Consider the following 25490-nt stretch of genomic DNA (forward strand, 5'->3'; position numbering starts at 1 on the left):
CCTGAACCAAAATAAGTAAAGTAATGGCAGCTGTACATATGGACTCATATTTTTACCGTGCCATCCATATAACAGTAAGGATCAATCTGCATTCTTATCGAACTATCACATCAGAAAAATGGAGGCATGTGACCCAAAAAAGCAGGAGAATGAGGGATGCAGTCAGCACCCATACCACTGAAGAGCCACTACCAGGCTCTCACGCAGGACAACAATGAAGATGTACTTCAAAAAGGTGCTTTGCAAACAAAGAACACTCCAGTAAGAAAACGGAAGCCTCTTGAAGGGAGGACAAAGAAGCGCTGTGGTGAAGAAGAAATGGAGAATAGTGGTCATGGGGGATTCCCTACTGAGAGGAACAGACGCTGCTATCTGCCGACCAGATGTAACCTTACGAGAAGTGTCTGATAGGGTACCAAGACTTTTCAGTGCTACAGACAACCACCCATCTCCACTAATACACATAGCAATAAAAGATAAAGCAAAAAAGAACCTGGAAACTACATGCAGACACTTTGAAGACCTAGGCCGGAAAGTGAAGGAACTGGGAGCACAGGTAGTCTTCTCATCCTTCCTCCAAGTGGATGCACATTAACCAATGAGATTGAAAAGGATTCTACATGTGAACTGGCTATGTCGATGGTGCCGTGAGCAACATTTTGGGTTTCTTGACAATGGATTGAATTACCTGTATGATGAACTCCTTGCTAGAGGTGGGTTGCATCTTATGAAGAGAAAAACACATACCGTATATGCTCGTGTATAAGCCGAGATTTTCAGCTTTTTTGTGCTGAAAACGCCCCTCTCGGCTTATACACGAGTCACGGTCCGCGGAGCAGCGGGTGACAGGAGCCGGCGGCTGTGGCACAGTGACAGCTGCAGCCGCCGGCTAACAGAACAGATCATACTCGCCCTCCTTCTCTGGATCTCCGTCCCTGCATCTCCGTTGTCCCGGCGGCTCTCCTCTCCTGTGCTGAGCAGTCACGTGGTACCGCTCATTAAGGTAATGAATATGGATGCCTCTCCACGTCCATAGGCGTGGAGTGCATATTCAGTACCTTAATGAGCGGTACCACGTGACCACTGAGGAGAGTCACTGGCGCCGTGACAACAGAGATGCAGGGAGGAGCGTGAGTATGACGGGGGGGGGGGGGGGGGGGGCAGCAGCAATGTGAGCCATACATGCAACCATGGCACGGGGGACTTTGGGTTTCTACTTTGGCAAGGCAAATTTTAATGGACACCTAAAGAGGGTAGGAAAGGTCCAATTGCTACATGAAATTCTCACTGCACTATCAATAACAATCCCAAAAAGAAGGAAGAATTGGAAGCATTTAAAGAGAACAAAGAACTTGTTAAAAAGGAAAAAATGTATATTAAATGTAAGAAGGGGGGCATATCTAAAGAAGAAATATAATATGCCTGAAGGAAATGCAGGACAAGCGTTAGAAGACCTAAAGTCAATATTGAAGTGAGGCTTGCAAGGGAGACCAAAAGCAGTAAAAAAATATGTATTTGGGGGTATGTAAAAAGTAAAAGAAAAGTCAAAGATGCTAAAGGAATTTTACTGGATGAAAAGTGTGAAGTGGTCAAAAAAGATGTTGAGAAGGCTGAACTTTGTTCTCTAAGAAATCAAATGTAACATATACTGATATTAATGGTGCTATCGAAGGAGTAAAAGAATCCACACTATCAATAAACAGAGAGATGGCGAGGGAACACTTGGCTAATTTTAAATGAATTTGTCTCCTGTGCAGATGAATTATATCTTAGGGTACTGAAAGAGATGGCAGAGGAAATTGCAGAACCACTAGCTAGAAACTTTGAAAATCCTGGAAAAAAGTAGAAGTCCCAGAAGATTTGAGAACGGCAAATGTTGTCTCCATCTTCAAATAAGGGAAAGAAGTTGGAGCCAGGAAATTACATGCCAGTGAGCCTTACTTCTATACCAGGAAAGATCTTCCAACAAATTATTAAACAGCAAGAAAGTACTTGGATAATAAAGTAATTAACCAGAACCAGCATGGTTTGGTAGCAAACAAGTCATGCCAGACTAAGGCTAGGTTCACACTGCGTTAACAGCAGCCTGTTCAACACATACGCTAACGGGCTGCTGTTAATGCAAGTGCCGACTTGTCACATCGCTAGCGCAGATAGATCATCTGCTAGCTCTATCTGCGCTAGCAGTGACGGACCCGGAAACGCTGCAGCCCGCGTCCCAGGGTCCGTCACTCAATGACGGCACATGGCTAGCGCACACCCATTGTGGGCGGGCGCTAGTGATGCGTCCGACATAGAACTTAATGGCGGCGTTAACAGGCTACGTTACACCGCATTATGCTGCGGTCTAACGGACACCACAGACGCAGTGTGAACCCAGCCTAATACTGTGTCCAATTCTGAGTACCACATTTTAGAAAGACATTGAAAAACTGGAGGAAGTTCAGAGAAGAGCTACTAGGATGGTGAGCGAACTGCAAAGTATGTCCTATGAGGACTGTTAAAGGATCGTTGAATGTTTAGCTTGCCAAAAAGAAAACTAAAAGGAGGCTTAAAGGGCCACTGTCACCCCCTCCAGCAGTTATAAACTAAAAGAGCCACCTTGTGCAGCAGTAATGCTGCAGTCTAACAAGGTGGCTCTTTTAGTTTTTGCTTCAGCTATTCCCTCAATAAAGCGTTTTAAAATTTGCCCTAAATACCTGTCTTTGTACCTGGAGGCGGTCCGAAGCCTCCTCTGTGAAGCTCCCAACTGCCGTCACTCATCTCTTCTGGGGCTATGGTCGCCGCCCCCTTCGCGCTGTTTTTCTTAAATCCGGCGCCTGCGCTGTGCGTGCCTGCCTGGGACAGGCGCAGTCTTCATTGTCCGTCATAGGTCAGATGCAGGGTGCCTGACTGCGCCTGTGCGGGCAGTGCGGCCACCCTGTTGCTGAATCCCCGCCCCGCACTGTGTTATTCATTATGCACAGTGCGGGGCTGGGGTTCCTGGGCATGCACACTGCGCTGTTCAGACGCTCCCCCGCCTTCCAGCGTTATTTGCGGCTGCTTCATTCCAAACGCTGGCAAGGAAACCTGTATATTCCGGCAACGCTGGAAGGCGGGGGAGCTGGGGGAGCGTCTGAACAGCGCAGTGCGCATGCCCAGGAACCCCAGCCCCGCACTGTGCATAATGAATAACGCGGGGCGGGGATTCAGCAACAGGGTGGCCGCACTGCCCGCACAGGCGCAGTCATGCACCCTGCATCTGACCTATGACGGACAATGAAGACTGCGCCTGTCCCAGGCAGGCACGCACAGCGCAGGCGCCGGATTTAAGAAGAACAGCGCGAAGGGGGCGGCGACCATAACCCCAGAAGAGATGAGTGACGGCAGTTGGGAGCTTCACAGAGGAGGCTTCGGACCGCCTCCAGGTACAAAGACAGGTATTTAGGGCAAATTTTAAAACGCTTTATTGAGGGAATAGCTGAAGCAAAAACTAAAAGAGCTTAGACTGCAGCATTACTGCTGCACAAGGTGGCTCTTTTAGTTTATAACGGCTGGAGGGGGTGACAGTGGCCCTTTAACAGCTGTCTACAAATATCTGAAAGGATGTCACGTTGAGGGATCATCCTTATTCTCATTTCCACATGGATACACAAGAAGCAATAGAATGAAACTGAAAGGGAGAAAGGTACAGATTAGATATTAGAAAAAAAAAAAATTCACAGGGTGATCAATGAGTGGAATGGGCTTTGAAGAGAAGTGGCAAGTTCGCCTTCAAACAGAGGCAGGACAGACATTTGTGAGATGGTTTAATGGTTTAGTAAATCCTGCATTGAGCAGGGGGTTGAACATGACCCTGGAGGTCCCTTCCAACTCTTAACATTCTATGATCATATAACAATACTCCACACTGTAGCCTTGTCAGAAGTTGGAATCCTGACCAATCTAACATTTATCACTTGTTCAGTAATAACTGACACTGGCTGGTAAACTAATTTAAAGAATTTGTCTACTACTTAGACAACCCCTTCTTATCCCTCATGCTTGGGTGTAATAAAATAAAAAAACCTTTCTCCTTCGCCTCATTGGGGGACACAGGACCATGGGTCATGGACCTGCTGCCACTAGAAGGACACTAAGTGAACATAGAAAGATTAACTCCTCCTCTGCAGGATACACCAACCTGCTGGCTCTAATTGAACCAGTTCTTGCTTAGTGTCTGTAGGAGGCACTTGGGTCTGGTTTTCAGACCCTAACGGCAAAAGATGGGATGAGCGCCGCTCCAGAGGCCTCAAAGACTGACCGAGCAAGGTTGTCAATTTTGACTGAGGAACTATCAGATAAGGATAGGAGCGTTTTGGATGCAAGACGCGGTACAAGGGGATCCACTGAAGGAGACTGTAGCCAATCCTTCCTTAAATCAGGAGCAAAGGGATATCTCGACAATAGGCTTCTGACCTGTGAACCGTTTAGCTGGTCGATCCCTATGTCTTTGAACAGGACGGTCAGTCTTTGAGGCCTCTGGAGCGGCGCTCATCCCATCTTTTGCCGCGACCTGGGTGGCTAAGGCTATGGTTGCTTGAGTAGAAAGTTTAACCGCAGCCATTCATGACCGTAATCTTCCCCCGGAGGCAGCAAGCCTCGCTAGCCAGATATCTCAGGCTGGGGATTTCGTAATAAGCGCTTCTTTAGATGCTGCCAATTGCGCTGCACAGGCAGCAGCAAATGCTGTCTCCATCAGAAGGGCGCTATGGCTCAGAGAATGGCGAGCGGGTTCTGCTTCCAGAAGGTCATTAACCTCTCTGCCTTACCAGAGCGGTCGCTTATTTGGAGAAAAGCTGGACCGCCTTATCTCCGACGCTACCGGAGGGAAGAGTAAATTCCTTCCCCATCAAAGGCCCACTCGGCCGTTTCAGAGGAAACTGGTTCGGACCCGGCCCTTTCTCAGCAATACCAACTGGTCCTCAACAACTTTCTCTTACGCATCAGGGCGGTCCCCGCATAGGGACAGAGGTTCCCAGGTCTCATATAGACCTAATCGTACATGGAAAAGCAGGCCAAAACCGTCTGGATCCAAAGGGGCCAGATCCTTTATACCCTCTACACCAGGGGTGGGGAACCTTTTTTTTCTGCCAAGGGCCATTTGGATATTTATACCCCCTTCGGGGGCTGTACAAACTCCACCCACAAAGTACATTCTGGCACTGGTTTCAGGACGTAATCTTTCATTGCATGCCCTTCAGTGTTCAGTAGTGAACACTGCGTGTGTGTGCTAACAGAGCAAGAGGAAATTAATGAGCTGGTGGTAATCAAAATACAGCTCCTTGCTCAAGAATGCGGTCCCTGGGAATCTGCTCGGGGGCCTGACAAAAGGTCATTGAGGGCTGTAAATGGCCCTGGGGCCTGAGGTTCCCCACCCCTGCTCTACACAATGACTCGTTACGGCATCCGGTGGGCACCGACAAAGTAGGCGGCTGTATACTTTTGTTCCGCCAAGCCTGGCTTTTGGTCATTCACAACGAGTGGCTCAGAGAACTGGTGTCCTCTGGATACAAAATAGTTTTCTTCCCCTCCCCCGACACGTTTTTTCCTGTCTTCTCCTCGTCAAGGCAACAGCCTTTTTCAGAGCCTTGGAGTGCGCCAAAGGGACGGAGTCATTATTCCGGTCCCTCAAGACGAAAGGCGCAAGGGTTTTTACTCAAACCTATTTGTGGTTCCGAAGAAGGTCGGAACAGTGCGACTCATACTGGACCTAAAACTGTTAAACAAATTTGTCAGAGTGCGATGTTTCAGAATAGAGTCCCTTCGCTCAGTTGTCGCCTCGATGGAAAAAGGGGAGTTCCTAGCATCCATCGACATCCAGGATGCTTACCTTCGCATCCCAATTTTTCCTCACCTCCAAAGATTCCTATGCTTCACGGTTTGTGGGGAACACTTCCAGTTTGTAGCCTTGCCCTTTCGGCCTCGCCACTGCCCCCAGAATCTTCACCAAGGTCATGGCGGCTGTTATGGCCATTCTTCTCGCTCCGGGTATGGTGGTGCTTCCATATCTAGGCGATCTGCTCATCAAAGGACCGTCTTTTCGGGCCTGCGAGGAGTGCGTGAGTATCATGGTGGATACACTTTCTCGCCTGGGTTGGAAGATAAACTTAGTCTTCTCCAGTACCAGCTCAGCAGATTTCCTTCTTGGGGATGATCCTGGACACTTCCCGCGGGTTGGTAATTCTTGCTCCAGAAAAGGTCTTAGCCTTACAACAGGGAGCACGTATGCTCTCCTGCTCTTTCCCTCATTCCATACGATTTTAGTATGGGGATTCTCGGCAAGATGGTGGCAGCAATAGAGGCGGTTCCATTTGCGCAGCTACACCTCCGCCCTTTGCAACATGCACTTCTGACGGCTTTGGACAGGAATCCGTTCTCTCTCGACCATCGGTTCCGTCTGTCTCAGCGGGTCAGGCAGACCCTTAGGTGGTGGATGCTGAAGTCTTCCCTGGATCAGGGGATGTCCTTCCTTCCAGTACGTTGGCTGGTGGTGACCACTGAAGCCAGTGTTCTTGGTTGGGTGCAGTTTTCCGCCATCACACGGCACAAGGGACCTTGGTCTAATTGAGAGTCGCGTCTCTTGATCAACATCCTGGAGATACGAGCAATCAAGTTAGCCCTACTGCATCTGCATTTTCATCATCTCCTGGTAGGCCGTCCCATCCGGATCCAATCCGACAACGCCACGGCTGTGGCTTACATCAACTGTCAGGGGCTCACCCGCAGCAGGACGGCCATGCACGAAGTAGGTCACATTTTTCGTTGGGCCGAGCGGAACCGCTCAGCCATATCGGCGGTTCACATCCTGGGCTTAGAGAATTGGGCGGCAGTCTTTCAGCAGATTTATCATCGCTGGGGGACTCCAGATGTTGATCTGATGGCCTAAAGGCTAAACACGAAGGTTCCCGAGTCCCACGACCAAGTAGCCATTGGAGCGGATGCACTGGTTCTTCCATGGCATCACTTTCGGCTTCCGTGTGTATTTCCCCCGCTCCCCTTACTTCCAAGGGTCATCAAAAAGATCAGGGTGGAGGGGGTACCAGTGATCCTGGTCGCGCCGGACTGGCCACGCATGGTACGCGGAGCTAGTTCAACCCGTCGCTGATGTTCCCTGGCGACTGCCGGATCACCAGATCTGCTTTTCCAGGGCCCTATTTACCACCAGAATTCCGGGGCCCTGTGTTTAACGGCGTGGCCATTGAATCCTGGATTCTAGATCGAAGAAGGATTCTCTCATCAGGTGATTTCCACCATGATTAGTTATAGGAAATCCACATCTATGCGCATTTATCATCTCACCTGGAAGACCTTCTTCTCATGGTGCAAAGACCGTGGATGCTCTCCTCTTGAGTTTTCCATTCCTTCCATCTTGGAATTTCTGCAGACCGGATTGGAGTCAGGTCTCACGCTTAGCTCACTCAAGAAACATATTTCAGCCTTATCCTTTTTGTTCCAACACAGGATTGCCACCAGATTACAGGTAAAGACTTTCATTCAGTGAGTTTCCCATGTGGTGCCTCCCTATAAAATGCCGTTGGAACCGTGGGATCTTAACTTGGTATTGGGGTTTTACCGGAGGTCCCTTTCGAACCGCTGCAGGATGTGTCACTAACCTTCCTTTCTTGGAAAGTAGCTTTCCTAGTTGCAGTCACGTCAATCAGGTGAGTTTCAGAGTTGGCGGCACTGTCCTGCCGATCCCCGTTTCTGATTTTCCATCAAGACAAGGTGGTTCTGAGAAGGTCCCCATCTTTTCTGCTGAAAGTTCTCTCTTCTTTCCATCTCAATGAGGATATTGTTTTGCCCTCATTCTGTCCGGCACCAGTACATCGTATCGAGAAAGCTCTTCACACTCTGGATCTAGTGAGAGCTCTTAGGAGGTACGTCTCGCGGACGGTGTCTTTCCCAAGTCAGATGCCCTATTCGTGCCTCCGGAGGGGCATAGGAAGGGCCTAGCCTCTTCACAGGCCGCAATAGCGAAGTGGATTCGCTCGGCTAGTCAGGAGTCCTACCGTGTCAGGTGCGAACCTGTCCCAGCAGGAATTAAGGCACACGCCACTCGGTCAATGGGCGCCTCTTGGGCCATCCGGCACCAGGACCTGGTCCAGCTAGCATACTTTCACAAAACATTACAGTATTCATTCTCAGGCCTCTGCAGATGCGGTCCTCTGCAGGCAAATTCTGCAGTCGGCAGTGCCACATCTGTAACATGTTGGTACTTGGGGTAATAGCAGTTGTGGTGTTCACCACCAAGGGACTGCTTTAGAAAGTCCCATGGTCCTGTGTTCCCCAATGAGGCGTAGGAGAAATAGGGATTTTTGTGTACTCAACGTAAAATCCTTTTCTCCTAGCCAATCATTGGTGGACACATCGCCCACCCTGTTAGTCTAATGACTTGTGTTTGTTCCTTAGTTTTGACATAGTTTATTCTTGTTAATGGTTATAAGCTCCTATTGCTTTGTCACCGAACTGGTTCAATTAGAGCCAGCAGGAGGGTGTATACTGCAGAGGAGGAGTTAATCTTTCTGTGTTATCTTAGTGTCCTCCTAGTGGCAGCAACATAACACCCATGGTCCTGTCCCCCCCCAATGATTGGCTTGTAGAAAAGGATTTTACGGTGAGTACACAAAAATCCCTATATCCTCCCCCACTATCCCCCCACCTACCCACCTTTGTGGCGGTCTCATGCGGTTATGACACGTGAGCCTGGCGCCCAATCAGCGCTGGTGTCACTTGCCTGGTCTTCGGACAAGTCTAACATCAAGAGGAAGTCAGAACTGCAGTTTCACTTTCTCTTGATGTTCGATTTTGTACGAAGACAGAGACCGTGACAACAGTGCTCATTGGGCACTAGGCCCACGTGTTTTAACAATCACATGAAAACCACAGAAACGCTGGAACGGCACAGGAGGGGGGAGTATAAGATTTTTTTACTTTCTCAGCGTCAAACATTTAGATCAAGAACCGGTTGTCATAGTAGTGGACAACCCCTTATAAAGAAAAACTTTAGCTTCTACCCTTTAACCATACCTGTTATTTCAGACATCTAAAATAGCCTGCTTGTCTGTAAGTGGTACACCATTCTTTTACTTTTTGTTACTTAATATTGAGTTTTCAGTTGTCCTTGAGATAGTGGCTGGAGACTAGCTCCTATGACTTTCATATACCGTATTTTTCGGACTATAAGACGCACCGGACTATAAGGCGCACCCAGGTTTTAGAGGTGGAGAATAGGGAAAAAAAATATTTGAAGCAAAAAATGTGGTAAAATATTTAATAACATAAATAACATACTATTATATGTGGTGTTATTATATATAATAGTATGTCATTATGTTGGAAGCTGCGGGACCAGTGTGGTGTCTGTGAAGTACTATATGAAGATGCTGGAGGGTGAGTATAAGAATGGGGGCACAGGGCTTATATTGAAAGCATCACTCCAGCACTGCAAAATAGCACTGGAGTGCTGCTTTAAAATCCCATGGGAGAACTATAACTCCCAGCATGTCCTGCAGATCCTATGACATGCTGGGAGTTATAGTTCACCAAAGGAGTGGCAGAGTGTTTTATTGTGTTTTGTAGACTAACCTCTTAATTGTGGCAGCCAGCCACACTGTGGTGAGGTACAAGCTGGAGCATCCCATGACTGCACACACAGAGCCCTCCCTCTTGTTGCCTCTCCACAGCACAGGTAATGAGGAAGCTGCAGATTCTAGTGGGGAGTCTGAAGGACCTGTGATGATGTCAGGAAGAGGGAGGGCTCTGAGCTGCCATGTGATGCTCCAGCCCGCCCACTTCTGACATCATCACAGGTCCTGTTTGTGCACAACACTCGGCATCCAGGCATGGCAGGCAGGTACGCAGCGATCTCCTGGCCCCTGCTGCTGCCTCCTCCTCCCCAGGACACACACATCTCCCCGGAATCAGTGCTGGGGAAACTGTGTGACCCTGCATAAGTGCAGTACTCATTTGCTGCTCCGGCTCACTACTCAGCTGATCGGTGGGCGGGGAGCAGCTAATAAATATTCACTGCACTTAATCAGCGGGGCCACGTGGTTTCCCCAGCAGCTGATTCCGGGCAGCGGGGACATCCTGAAGTGGGATAACTGCGATCCCACTCACTGCTGCCCCCCTCCCCACATGCTACATCCGGACCATAAGACGCACCCACACTTTCCTCCCAAATTTGGAGGAAAAAAAGTGCGTCTTATAGTCCGAAAAATATGGTACATTCCATGCACAATAAGCAGAAAAAGTGATCCTGCTCCACCATATCTCTACATCTACCCCCCCAGAGGCAGCGGCAGCATGGAGGGCAATTAAGCAGCAGTACTGAGCAGTGTAGATTGGCACCCAGCCGATATAAAGGTTTCTTGTCGTAAAAGTAAAAATGCAAATTGTACGTCCTTTAAGATGAGGAAAAATTCTTGTGCCACCTCTAGGCAGGCTGCTACCCTGTGAGTCAATGTGCAGCCTATTAGCAGAATCTGACTGGGGATACAAACTTACATAGTCTGACATCGGGTCCCCACTGATCAAGACTGCTAACCAGTGAATTAACATATCAAAACTTTTATGGTAAGTGTCACTGCTGGATATTGGGCCAGACTGTGTCCACACTGCCTCCATCTGCCTCATTATGGGGAATCTTCCGCCGGGGTTCCGTCTGAATCCATGTATTTCAGAGATTTATGTGGAAACCCTGGTGTAAGCACTCAGTGCAGAGCGTAGGATAAATGTGAACCGAGCCTTACTGCTATCTTTGGGAGACTGAATGAAAAAATCAACAGCATATGAAGAATTGGTTTTGGGGGGTTTTTTACGCCGTTCCTCATGCGTTATAAGTGATTACACAACTTTATTTTTTGAGTTGGTGCAATTACAGCGATATCAGATGCTTTGTAGTTTTTTTGTGTTTGGCTGCTGTCAGATGTTTTGTTTTTGTTTTTTTGCAAAAGCAAGTTTTTGCATCACCTTAGTTTTATATCTATAATTTTTCCATGTTTCTGCATGATTTGGCACTTTTACACAATAAAAACTATTTCATAGAAAAAAAAAAAGTTTGCATCGCTTTATTCTGAGATCTATATCTATATATTTTTTTCGCTGCTGACGAAGCTGTTTAGCTTTTTGTTTTGTGCGCAACAAGATGACGTTTTCAGAGATACCATTTTTTCATTTTTTATTTATTCATCTTTTTGATTGTGTTTTATTCCACTTTTTGATCAGAGGTATGATAAAGAATCCTTTTTTTTTTTTTTTTTTTTAGGGTTTCAATGAAGGGGTTAACTAGAGGGACAGTTTTATAGGCCAGGCCGTTCCAGATGCTGCAATACCAAATACCATATTTTTCGGATTGTAAGATTCACTTTTGTTCCCCCAAATTTTGGGGGAAAGTGGGGGGTGCGTCTTATAATCCGAATCTGTGTGATGTGCTGTAGAGGAGGAGGAGGGGGGGCGGCTCTGGAGTCGTGTCAGGGGGCTGGAGTGGGCTGGCTGCGGGCTGCAGAGACAGCAAGAGGTTACATGCTCCCGCTCATTAGCCTCATGTAATATTCACTGCACCTGCTGTCCATCACCTTGCTGCTGAACCTGTGCCGAGTTGATTCACAGGGGAGCAGCGAATATTACATGTGCCTGCACTCCCCCTCCTCCCATCACATGCCCCCCTGTGCTGCTGGCAGGCAGATGCAGACCCCCACCCCCCCGTGCTGCTGGCAGGCACATGATAAAATAATAAACACTTAACTCACCTTCTGATGATGGCTCCGTGCTCACAGCTCCTCGGTTGCACTTCCTGTGTCTGTGCTGACATCCGATCATGTGATCGGCACAGCACAGTGATGACATCACTGTGTGCACAGGTCACATGATCTGATGCCTGGGAAACAGGAAGCACAACCGAGGAGCTGTGAGCAGGGAGCCATCATCAGAAGGTGAGTTAAGTGTTTGCTATTTTATCATGTGCCTGCCAGCAGCACGGGGGGGTTTATGTGTCTGCCAGCAGCACAGGGGGGGGGGGGGGGGGCATGTGTCTGCCAGCAGCACAGGGGGGGGGGGGGCATGTGTCTGCCAGCAGCACAGGGGGGGGGGGGGCATGTGTCTGCCAGCAGCACAGGGGGGGGGGGCATGTGTCTGCCAGCAGCACGGGGGGGGGGCGCATGTGTCTGGCAGCAGCACGGGGGGCATGTGTCTGGCAGCAGCACAGGGGGGGGGGGCATGTGTCTGGCAGCAGCACAGGGGGGGGGGCATGTGTCTGGCAGCAGCACAGGGGGGGGCATGTGTCTGGCAGCAGCACAGGGGGGCATATAGTGACCCAGGGGGGCATGTGTCTGCCAGCACAGGGGGGCATATAGTGACCCAGGGGGTGCATGTGCCTGCCAGCAGCACAGGGGGGCATGTCCCTGCCAGCAGCACAAGGGGACATAATATTTCCAGGGGGCATGTGCCTGCCAGCTCAGGGGGCCATATAGTGACCCAGGGGCGACATGTGCCTGCCAGCAGCACGGGGGGCCATATAGTGACCCAGGGGGGGCCATATAGTGACCCAGGGGGGGCATGTGTCTGCCAGCAGCACAGGGGGGGCATGTGTCTGCCAGCAGCACAGGGGGGCATATAGTGACCCGGGGGGGGTTCCGCATGTGTCTGCCAGCAGCACAGGCGGGCATATAGTGACCAGGTGGGCATGTGCCTGCCAGCAGCACAGGGGGCCTATAGTGACCCAGGGGGGGGGCATGTGTCTGCCAGCAGCACAGGGGGGCATGTGCCAGCACAAGGATGGGGGTTATATAGTTACCAGGATGAGGGACATATAATTTGTAAGATGGACACTGGCATTATAAGACAGACCCCATTTAACATAAAAAAAAATATTTTTTTCTCTTTTTTTCACCAAATTTGGGGGTGCGTCTTATAATCAGGTGCGTCTTATAAAGCAAAAAATACTGTATGTTGCTTTTTTTCCTTAAACCTATTTGTGTACAATATTTTTATTTTTTATTATTTTGTGATTTATTTTTTTTTTTAAATATATATATATATATATATATATATATATATATATATATATATTTACATTTTTTTTTTTACCTACTCCCACTATGGGACTTTTACTTGGACAGCTCTGAACACATATAAAGCATAGTAATGCACAATCATTGCTATGATTTATAAACTGTCAGTGCTGCACTGACATACTAGCTTGATACACCATGCTCTGAGCATTGTATAATAAGTTTGCTAGCTCTGTTGACCCAGATGTCGTCATGAAGAGATTTGGTCACCGTGGCAACAATCGGCCCCTCGAGATGATGTTTCGGGGTGCCGATCGAAGGGCTGAGGGGACCCTCTCCTTCTGCCGGCCTTCTAAATGCTGTGGTCAAGATCGATTGCAGCATTTAGCAGGTTAAACTGCCGAGAATGGTGTGTATCATATCAGCTGAACACCCGGCGCCGATCGCCCGCACACCATGACGTGTATATACACTGCAAATATTTGATAGGGGTTAAAGCAAAAATCGCAGTATAAAAGTTTGACTCGGGTTACATAGTAGTGGGCTTAGAGGGGTTGTCCCACAAACAAAGTTAATTTTAATCAAAAGATCTTGGAATAAAAATAATTTCCACAATTGGATGTGATTATGAGAAATGTTCCTGTGCTGAGATAATCTATAAATGTGCCCCTGCTGTGTGCTGTGTAGTGGCTGTGTCTGACTGTAGGGACATACCACAGCTCCTGGGCAGGGGAGGAAGTATAAGGGAGGATATAGACAAGACAGCATGGGATCACAGTGAATTCTTTGAGGTAAAACAGTGCTTAAAAACAGACATGAAAACGTTTTACCACGCAAAAAGAATCAGCTGTGATCCCATGCTGTCTTGTCTGTATACTCTCCCCCTCCCCTGCCCAGGAGATGTGGTATGATCAGACCATGTCCCTGTATGGTCAGACACGGCCTTTACACAGTAAACAGCAAGGGCACATTTAGAAGACTAAACACAGGAACATTTTTGTTAACACATCCAATTATGAAACTTTTTTTTTTTTTCTCACGATCTATTGATTAAAATGAATTATGTTCACAAGAAAACTCCTTTAAACATGTCATAACCATATTTCTTAGAACAAAGGTAAGTTTATACAATTGGTCCAGATGAAACAAAATAAAGAGGCATTGTGTGATTGGGCAAAAATTATCCTGTCAATTTGTGACGAGATCCCACCAGTTCATGAGATGACTGCATAGAGGAACATCAGAGCCCCATCATTGACCCCCCCACATGCTGACATTTCCCAAACACATTTCCTAAACACATAAACCAATCTTTCATAAGAGTGAAGAGTATTGACAAGTCTTACCCAGGTTTGAAGTCTAGGTGATCGTCTATAGAGTTTAAAGCTATTGTTTTTCGATCTACAGATACTGTGATTTCCTTAGGAAAATTCTGGCATTGTGGGACCACTCTTCCTCATTAAGTATCGCAAATATACAGGCTATCAGACCTTTAGAAATTGGACGTCCCAAAATTATAGATAAACACAGAACCTTACGCAAAAACCCAGAAATGACAGGGCCGGTCCAACCATATGCCAGAAATCGGCTGGGAATAATGCCATTTAGAACAACTCGAGGTTGGGACCCTGCCCATTTATGTAACCTTACATGAGTGAAGTTTCCTTGTTGTATAAAATATAATTGTAAGTTCCCCTTTTTAATTGCTAAAATTATAATATGAGGATGAAGTAACAGATGTAATGTGAAGCATAACACACATTATTAGGGAAATTAAGTTGGTTTCACATTGCAGCACTGAGAAGCTTAAGATATTAATTTGATCGTTCTGTGAAATAGTGGTCGGACTGACCAGTGTGAGAGAGGATTAGAGAACCGCAAATATTAAGATATTAATTTGATAATTCTGTGAGAGAGTGGTCTGTGTGAAAAAAGGCTTAAAGGTAACTAGTCTCACAAGGTTTTCCCAGAATAAACTAAAGCTACCGTGCTTAACTACTCTATTGTCACAGTCCATCGACTTGTATCTAAGTTTCCCAACTCCTCTTGCATGTGGCAAAAAATACCTTCTATACTTCTTGCATACGGCGCCTCTCAATACTTGCAGCTGCCGTCCTCCTTCCTTGATTGATGTGGATGACTCCTCCTATGTCATCCACAGCCTTAAATCTTGAACCTGTGTAGTTAAAGCGCTGGCACTCTATGCACTACTTTACTAAGGGCAGAGCAAAGACCTGTACTGTGTATGCGCTGGCACAGGCTTCACTACCAGGTTAAGTGCCAACGCATTATAGGGTTTTACCCTGCCCCTGTGCAAGCCTACTCTTAAGATTTGCAATGATCTGTGGAATGACATAGGACAAGTCCGTCAAGCCAGGAGTTTGGCAGCTGCACGGATTGTGAAGGTGCTGAGAAAAGAAAAAAGATGCCCATCGTACCAGACCTCACAGTATGCCAGAAGTTTAATAGGTATTTCCAGTTCACCATCCTGACAGCACCATTGGAGGACGTCCTTCTTACCCTCAGTGGGACAGGAACAAGCAGCGGTTAAAAGCACCCTCCCCACTCCACCCACCAGTGTTTTTCCTGTCCCACTGTGGATAGGAAAGGCAAGCCTTTCCTCCGACGGTGTTGTGCAGATGGTGGGGATCGGGGGGCCCAGCCTTTCCCTTCCCTGCCGCAAGACATCTGCGGCTGATACCTGTTATGGGGGGTCCCTCAGCCTCCCCAGTGCAGCGCTGCTCCTGGGGTCGGGTCTGTCTCCTCTGCTCAGGGGGCTCTCGGTCTGGGCGCTTCCTGCCGGGGGGGTGAGTGCGGCAGCGGCTGGTTCCAGCATGCGGCTGCAGCGTTCACTTGAGTCCTCTTCCAGGCACTTCCGGGTCCAGCGGCCGCGTCACTTCCGGCCGCGTCACTTCCGGTCGCGGCAGCGTGGGAGCATGGCGCCGGCAGCAGCGCCGGCCTCGGGGCATTACAGCACGGTAAACCGCAGCGGCGGTAAGGAGGGCAGGATCAACCAGGTAATTCCTATATAAACGTCTTAAAGGGGTCTTTATGTCGCCGGCCATCCTGACAAAGGGAGCACTCGGCTATATGGTTAAAACCTTCCTCACTATGGAGGAAACAGCCAGACCTGAGGGGACTGACCAGCTTCAGGGGCACGTGAGTAGGCTATACTAAGCCATACCACAATGCTCACCCCTCCCCCTACTTCCCTATCTACAGGGTGTATCTATGTATTTCTATCTATCCTAGGCAGAGCCTCCTATCCCCGCATCCGAAAGGAAAAAATCAGGGAAAAGTAAATGCCCGATATGTGCTGCCAAATTTCCGGAAAATTGGCGGAAGCCACTGTGCAAGTCGCTCACATCTAAAATTGTGGGTGATGAACAGACTGCATTGTTAACCAGTATGAGGACAATGATTCGTCAAGAGGTTCAGGCATCCATCTCAAGCTTGAATCTTCCCCAGACAAGCCAGTCGGAACCGCCAACATCACAGAAAAGGCCAAGAGAGTCTAGTCCCTCCTCCGAAGGAGAGATTTCGGAGGATTCAGACCAGGAGGAAAGAGACGGATCATTGGGCAGAGGGAAGAGATATCTGTTCTCGGCGGCAGATACAGATGAGCTTCTTCATGCAGTTCGTAACACCATGCAGTTACAGGACACGCCAGAGGAGACCTCAATCCAGGATGAAATGTTTGGCGGATTACATGCCCAGGTCACAAAGGTTTTTCCAGTTAATAATCACATCCGTTCCATGATCCTAGAAAAATGGCAGGAAGCGGAGAAGAGACTAGTAGTACCCAGAGATTTCAGACTCCGTTTGCCTTATAATCCAGAGGACATTAAAGTGTGGGATGAAGTTCCCAAGATTGATGTTTTGTTGGCAAAAGTGGCGAAGAAGACCTCAATTCCATTTTGAGGACTCCTCTGCTTTAAAGGATCCAATGGATCGCAAAGCAGATGGACTGCTCAGGAGAACTTGGGAATCCTCAGCAATAATACAGGCCAATATAGCTGCAACATCGGTAGCCCGGTCAATGCATCTATGGATAGATGATTTGGAGGAACATCTCAAAGCTAAGACTTCCAGAGATGTTATTCTCAAATCTCTACCGTTACTTAACCCCTTTACCCCCAAGGGTGGTTTGCACGTTAATGACCAGGTCAATTTTTACAATTCTGACCACTGTCCCTTTATGAGGTTATAACTCTGGAACGCTTCAACAGATCTTAGCGATTCTGACATTGTTTTCTCGTGACATATTGTACTTCATGGTAGTGGTAAAATTTATTCGATATAACTTGCGTTTATTTGTGAAAAAAATGGAAATTTGGTGAAAATTTTGAAAATTTTGCAATTTTCCAACTTTGAATTTTTATGCCCTTAAATCACAGAGATAGGTCACGCAAAATACTTTAATAAGTAACATTTCCAGGACGTCCCCCTGACAGCACGCTGGAGGACGTCCTCCTCCTCCTTGCTGGGACAGGAAACAACACGAGAGGTTAAAAGGTCCCACTCCGCCCCCTTTCCTTTAGTGTTTTTTCCTGTCCCTGCATGGAGGGACACACGAGAGATCAAGCTTACCGGAGGGCTCAGGGGGATCGTGCGGCTGGTCCAAAATCCTTCCCCCTCGTCGGTAGCCCAGGGCACATACTCCCCGGGTGGGAGTCCCTGCGTCCAGAGACCAGTCGAGCGGACGCGCTCCTGGGTGAGCCGCTTCCTCCCAGGGGGAGGCTCTCTGCTCAGGCGCCAGGAAGGACAAGAGGCGCCGGCGCCAGGATGGGCGCAGAGGTCCGCATGCTCTTATACGAGCAGGCAGGGGCAGCAGAAACCTCCCGGCTTCAGCGTGCGTTCCACTGCGTGGAACGCGGAAGTAAGTAATATAGCGCTTCCTGTGACGTCAGCGGCAGCAGAGCGGGTACATTCGGCGGCAAGGTATGCGTTCCACAGGGTGGAACGCTAAAGCGTATATAAAAAGGCGCCAGATTTAAAAATAGGCGCCGGCGTTCTACAAGTTGGAGTGAGCTTCACATTAACCAGGACGCAGGTGCATGCAAGTGAAACAGCCGGAGAGGAGGTCTGCAATGCCAGAGACAAGGGGTAAGTGCAGCAGTGCTGCAAAATCCCTATATACATATATCTACCAGGAGATGTTCTATTTATATGATATATATATTTATATTTAAACAGAGGATGTGGATCCCAGGAGTGAGGAGACTGGGGTAAGTGCGCATAGCGCATATTACCTTTCTCACTTATTCCTAAGTCACTAAGATGTGCTCATTCTTATACTTAGGATAAGGAGACTCAACAGACATCCCTGTCAGTGGCAAAAAAGTCAGGCAAAGCACTGACAAAGTCCAGACGATGTTCCATATGTAATGCTAAATTACCAGAGGCACATAAAAAGGAATTATGCGAGTCCTGCATTTCCAGAGTTGTAAGAGAAGAACAACCATCATTACTATCTGAAATGAGGTCTTTAATCCGTGAAGAGGTACAAAATTCATTGGCTTCCATGACACAGCGGTACCCCTCCAGCCCAGGTCGGAGCCGTAAAAGGCCACGGTTGGATCTGGACCAAGATGATGATGAAGTGCTTTCTAAAGAAGAATCTGATGGTAGAAGTTCGGATCAAGAAGAAGGAGAGCTACCATTAGAGGAACAGGATCAAGGAAGAAAATTTCTATTCCATGTGGAAGAGACGGAAGATCTAGTGCAGGCGGTGAGAAATACAATGCAGATGAAAGAAGAACCGCGGCCGAAATCCAGACAAGATTTGATGTTTGGAGGACTGACATCACAAAGACAGACGGTATTCCCTGTGAGTGATCACCTCAAACAGATGATATTACAAGAATGGAAAGATGCTGAACGTAGACTGATAGTATCGCGAGAATTTAAAAGTCGTCTACCATTTGATCCAGAAGACATCAAGGCATGGGAGGAAATTCCGAAGATCGACGTGCCTATAGCCAAAGTTACTAAAAAAACGGCTATTCCATTCGAGGACTCTTCTAGTCTTAGAGACGCTATGGACCGCAAAGCAGATATTCTGTTGCGCCGTTCATGGGAGACGTCGGCAGCACTGATAAAAGCTAACATTGCAGCCACATCAGTAGCTAGATCAATGTATTTGTGGATGGGGCAGTTAGAGGAACATTTGGTGAATAAAACCCCACGGGCCGATTTAATTTCCTCCCTACCCATCATAAAATCTGCCACAGCCTTTATGGCGGACACATCAGCAGAATCTGTTAGATTTGCGGCCAGAAATAGTTCGTTATCCAATGCGACTCGTAGAGCTATATGGCTCAAATCTTGGTCAGGGGATAATGCATCAAAAAACAAATTATGTGCTATTCCCTTTTCAGGGTCCAAGGTATTTGGACAAGCATTAGACGATATTCTGGAATCCGCATCAGATAATAAAAAAGGTTTTCCTGAGGAAAAAACGAAAAAATTCCAGCCATTTCGGAAGAGACCTCCACCTCGAAGTTCCTATAAATTCAAGCAGCCAGAGTATAGAGAACAGTGGAGACCCAGCAGAGGTTCCTATAGAGGTGCCTATTCTCAGAACCGAAGGGGAAGAAACTCCCTGTTTGGGTCAAGCCCTAGATCTAGGAGACAATGACGCCATAGGTATAGGGGGCAGGCTCAGTCTCTTTCTGGACAACTGGAAAGAAGTCACAAAAAATGCCTATGTCCTAAAAATCATTTCAGAGGGTTACAGGATAGAGCTCATATCCCCAGCACCACAGAGGTGTATCCCACCTACCAAGGTGGCAAAAGATTCACCAATGTTCATAGACATTCTGAAGTTGTTCAGTTCTCAAGTTATAGTGCGGGTCCCCACAACAGAAATAGCCAGAGGTCACTACTCTTCACTATTCTCAATCCCAAGGCCATCAGGGGAAACACGCACAATAATAAACTTAAAACCATTGAACGTCTATGTAAAATACAAAAGATTCAGAATGGAATCAATAAAAACAACGGTCCATCTCATAGACAAAGATGCGGTAATGTGTACGCTCGACCTAAAAAGCGCGTATCATCAAGTTCCAATCCATGCAACATCTCAGGAGCTTCTGAGGTTTTCTGTAAAGTTTCCGGACCAAACCTGCCACCTTCAATTTCAAGGTCTCCCGTTCGGCCTGGCGTCAGCACCGAGGATATTTACAAAATTGGTGGCGGAAGTGGTGGCATACTTAAGAAACGAAGGAATTACAATAATTCCTTATCTGGACGATTTTCTGCTGGTAGCCAGAACAAGAAACATCTTAATCCTACACAGAGATCGAGCCATTGCAGTCCTAAAATATCTAGGTTGGGTCATGAATCAAGAAAAATCTCACATGAAACCCGAATCTCGGAAGGTATTTTTGGGAGTTCTTCTAGATGCCACCACAAGACAATCCTTTTTGCCAAAAGAAAAACAGGTGTCAATAAGAGCATTAATCATGGAATTCATAAAGCACCAGGTCACTATAAGATCAGCCATGAAGGTCTTAGGGAAGATGACAGCCTGTATCACTTGCGTAAGGTGGGCACAGGCTCACTCAAGATTGCTACAGGATCAGGTTCTCTCGGCATGGGATCGACGTCAGTCATCACTGGACAGAGTAATCCACCTATCAAAGGCAGTAAAAAAGTCATTGCACTGGTGGACACAATACAGCAACCTAAGAGTGGGGGTTCCATGGACCTGTACCCCATGTGTGGTGATCACTACGGATGCCAGCCAGTGGGGTTGGGGAGCCCATCTAGAAGGATCATTCGTCCAGGGCAGATGGCCAAAGGATATCAGTCGAAGATCTTCAAACTACAGAGAGCTTTACGCTATTTGGGAAGCTCTAAGAAGGAATCACTCCCGCTTAAAAAACCAACATGTGAAAATCTTAACGGACAACATGACAGCAGTATCCTTCATAAGACACCAAGGAGGTCCCAGATACAAACCACTTCAGGAATTGGCACGGAAAATATTTTTTTGGGCAGAAAACACAGTCCTGTCAATCACAGCAGTCCACTTAGAAGGATCTCAAAACGTCCTGGCCGATTATTTGAGCAGGAAAGAAGTCTGTCCCACAGAATGGGAATTAAACCAAGAAATCTTTCACCAATTATGTCATCGCTGGGGGACTCCCAGGATAGATCTATTCGCTACAAGAAAAAATTCAAAGGTGGCCAGATTCTATTCCCTCAACCCTACGGACATACCAGAAGCAGTCGACGCCTTGAGTCAAACATGGGTCGAACCACTATCCTATGCTTTTCCCCCAATAGCACTCATTCCGAGGGTCCTCAGGAAGATTCAGGAAGACCAAGCAACAGTTCTGATGATAGTACCATTCTGGCCAAGAAGGAGCTGGTTTCCGTTGTTAGGAGCCATGGCGATGGACAGTCCAGTCAGTCTTCCTCTATGGAAGGACATGATTCATCAAGGACCAGTGTTACATCAAAACCCGGAACGATTGCACCTTTCAGCATGGATCCTGAGAGGGACATCCTGAAATCGCGAGGGTTATCTGATGAAGTCATCTCAACGATCCAAGCTAGTCGTAAACCAGTAACTTCATCAATTTATTACAAAATTTGGAAGAAGTTCTGTATGACAGGTGGCAGGTCGGCCGGAATGTCAGAAAACCCGGATGTGCCCAGAGTTCTGGATTTTCTCCAATCGGGATTCAATATGGGGCTGAGACCTAGTACCCTTAAAGTACAAATTTCAGCACTTAGCACATTTCTGGATTATCCATTAGCCTCTCATCCGTGGATAATGAGATTCATAAAAGCTGTCCAGAGATTACGTCCCACAGTTAGGCAATTAACTCCCCCTTGGGATTTAAATTTAGTACTCCGAGCCCTATGTAAAGATCCGTTTACCCAAAAAGATGACATGCCCATTGCAATAAGAACTTGGAAAACAGCCTTTTTGGTAGCTATTACGACAGCCAAAAGAGTAGGGGAAATACAAGCTCTGTCAATTAGGGACCCGTACCTCCAGGTCCGTGAGGATCATATAATCCTAAAACTAGACCCATCATTTATTCCCAAAGTAGCTTCAGTACAAAACAGAAATCAGGAAATAATTCTACCCTCCTTTTGCAATAAACCCTCTAATACAAAAGAACAATCTTTACATTCTCTTGATGTCAGACAGGCAGTACTAGATTATTTAGAGGCCACTAGTACTTGGAGAAAGGATCCCAATCTTTTTGTCCTGTTTGGGGGTAAAAATAAGGGTAAAAAAGCATCCAAAACATCTATAGCTAGATGGATCACTACAGTAATCTCAAAAGCCTATGTGTCAGAAGGGGTAGATTGTCCTGTGGGAATAAAAGCCCATTCAACTCGGGCCATTTCAGCGTCATGGGCCGAACGGGCAGGGGCATCATTAGAACAAATTTGTAAAGCTGCGACTTGGGCCAGTGTGAACACATTCTGTAAACACTACAAATTGGATGTGTTAGCAAACCAACAAATGTCTTTTGGGAGAAAGGTTCTCCAGGCAGTTGTCCCACCCTAAAGGAGTTTCTTTGGTATTCTCCAGCGTGCTGTCAGGGGGACGTCCTGGAAAATGGGTATTATACCTACCGATAATTCGGTTTCCAGGAGTCCATCCTGACAGCACCGTTACTTCCCCCCCTTATGTATACTATGTCATATGCTGTAAATATGATTTGGTTAATAAAATTCAATTGGTATCTATCCATGGTGTGGTACTTGTCAAAACACTAAAGGAAAGGGGGCGGAGTGGGACCTTTTAACCTCTCGTGTTGTTTCCTGTCCCAGCAAGGAGGAGGAGGACGTCCTCCAGCGTGCTGTCAGGATGGACTCCTGGAAACCGAATTATCGGTAGGTATAATACCCATTTTCCCACATGTCTACTTTACATCAGCACTATTTTGGAACCAAATTTTTTTTTTGTTAGGGAGTTATAAGGGTTAAAAGTTGACCAGAAATTTCTCATTTTTACAACACCATTTTTTTTTAGGGACCACATCTCATTTGAAGTCATTTTGAGGGGTCTATATGTTAGAAAATACCCAAGTGTGACAACATTCTAAAAACTGCACCCCTCAAGGTGCTCAAGACAACCACATTCAAGAAGTTTTGAAGGAGAGGTGGTAACCGGCACTGACCATCTGTTATTTCCACACCAAATGCTATGAGGTTCTATATGGAGGGATCGCCTTCACCTTTACTTAATGACATAGTGGTGCTCAGCATAGATGACTTATCAGTCCATGAAAATATACCAATAAAGAAAGAAAAATTGCGGCACTCACCATTCGTCTTCAGCTAAAAAACTTGTCCTTTATTTAGCACAGTACAAATATTCACAGTGAATTGCGGTAACGGCAACAACTAACGAGGGAGCGGGGAGTGAAAGCAGTGGACGATGGCCGTTTCGCACTAGCGTGCTTCTACGGGTCCATGTGACCCGTAGAAGCACGCTAGTGCGAAACGGCCGTCGTCCACTGCTTTCACTCCCCGCTCCCTCGTTAGTTGTTGCCGTTACCGCAATTCACTGTGAATATTTGTACTGTGCTAAATAAAGGACAAGTTTTTTAGCTGAAGACGAATGGTGAGTGCCGCAATTTTTCTTTCTTTATTGGTATATATTCAAGAAGTTTATTAACCCTTCAGGTGTTTCACAGGAATTTTTGGAATGTTTAAATTAAAATGAACATTTAACTTTTTTTCACACACAATTTATTTCAGCTCCAATTTGATTTATTTTACCAAGGGTAACAGGAGAAAATGGACCCCAAAAGTTGTTGTACAATTTGTCCTGAGTACGCTGATACCCCATATGTGGGTGTAAAGCACTGTTTGGGCGCATGGAAGAGCTCGGAAGGGAAGGAGCGCAATTTGACTTTTCAATGCAAAATTGACTGGAATTGAGATGGGACACCATGTCGCGTTTGGAGAGCCCCTGATGTGCCTAAACATTAAAACCCCTCACAAGTGACACCATTTTGGAAAGTAGACCCCCTAAGGAACTTATCTAGATGTGTTTTGAGAGCTTTGAACCCCCAAGTGTTTCACTACAGTTTAAAACGCAGAGCTGTGAAAATAATTTTTTTTTTTTTTTCACAAAAATGATTTTTTAGCCTCCAGTTTTGTATTTTCACAAGGGTAACAGGATAAATTGGACCCCAAAAGTTGTTGTCCAATTTGTCCTGAGTACGCGGATACCCCATATGTTGGGGTAAACCCCTGTTTGGGCGCACGGGAGAGCTCGGAAGGGAAGGAGCACTGTTTTACTTTTTCAACGCAGAATTGGCTGGAATTGAGATCGGATGCCATGTCGCATTTGGAGAGCCCCTGATGTGCCTGAACTGTGGAAACTCCCCAATTCTACCTGAAACCCTAATCCAAACACACCCCTAACCTTAATCCCAACGGTAACCCTAACCACACCCCTAACCCTGACACACCCCTAACTCTAATCCCAACCCTAATCCCAACCGTAAATGTAATCCAAACCCTAACTTTAGCCCCAACCCTAACCCTCACTTTAGCCCCAACCCCAGCCCTAACCCTAACCCTAGCCCTAACCCTAATGGGAAAATGGAAATAAATACATTTTTTACATTTTATTATTTTTCCCCAACTAAGGGGGTGATGAAGGGGAGTTTGATTTACTTCTATAGCGTTTTTTATAGCGGATTTTTATGATTGGCAGCTGTCACACACTAAAAGACGCTTTTTATAGCAAAATAGTTTTTGCGTCTCCACATTTTGAGAGCTATAATTTTTCCATATTTTGGTCCACAGAGTCATGTGAGGTCTTGTTTTTTGCGGGACGAGTTGATGTTTTTATTAGTAACATTTTCGGACACGTGACAGTTTTTGATCGCTTTTTATTCCGATTTTTGTGAGGCAGAATGACCAAAAACCAGCTATTCATGAATTTCTTTTGGAGGAGGCGTTTATACCGTTCCACGTTTGGTAAAATGGATAAAGCAGTTTTATTCTTTGGGTCAGTATGATTACAGCGATACCTCATTTATATCATTTTTTTATGTTTTGGCGCTTTTATACAATAAAAGCTATTTTATAGAAAAAATAATTATTTTGGCATCGCTTTATTCTGAGGACTATAACTTTTTTATTTTTTTGCTTATGATGTTGTACGGCGTCTCGTTTTTTGCGAGAAAAGATGACGTTTTCAGCGGTACCATGGTTATTTATATCTGTCTTTTTGATCGCGTGTTATTCCACTTTTTGTTCGGCGGTATGATAATAAAGCTTTTTTTGCCTCTTTTTTTTTTTTCTTACGGTGTTCACTGAAGGGGTTAACTAGTGGGACAGTTTTATAGGTTGGGTCGTTACGGACGCGGCGATACTAAATATGTGTACTTTTATTGTTTTGGTTTTTTATTTATATAAAGAAATGTATTTATGGGAATGATTTTTTTTTTTTTCTTTTATTTAGGA

The 25490-nt window shown here is 46.5% G+C and overlaps 1 protein-coding gene across 1 annotated transcript in view; it reads left to right on the plus strand.

The window, feature by feature from the left end:
• Positions 1 to 25490, plus strand: part of CIP2A (cellular inhibitor of PP2A) — a 126387-nt gene that overhangs the window by 82095 nt on the left and 18802 nt on the right. The window lies entirely within an intron of this gene.

Source organism: Ranitomeya variabilis, chromosome 3 (genome assembly GCF_051348905.1).
Source record: "Ranitomeya variabilis isolate aRanVar5 chromosome 3, aRanVar5.hap1, whole genome shotgun sequence".
NCBI lineage: Eukaryota > Metazoa > Chordata > Amphibia > Anura > Dendrobatidae > Ranitomeya > Ranitomeya variabilis.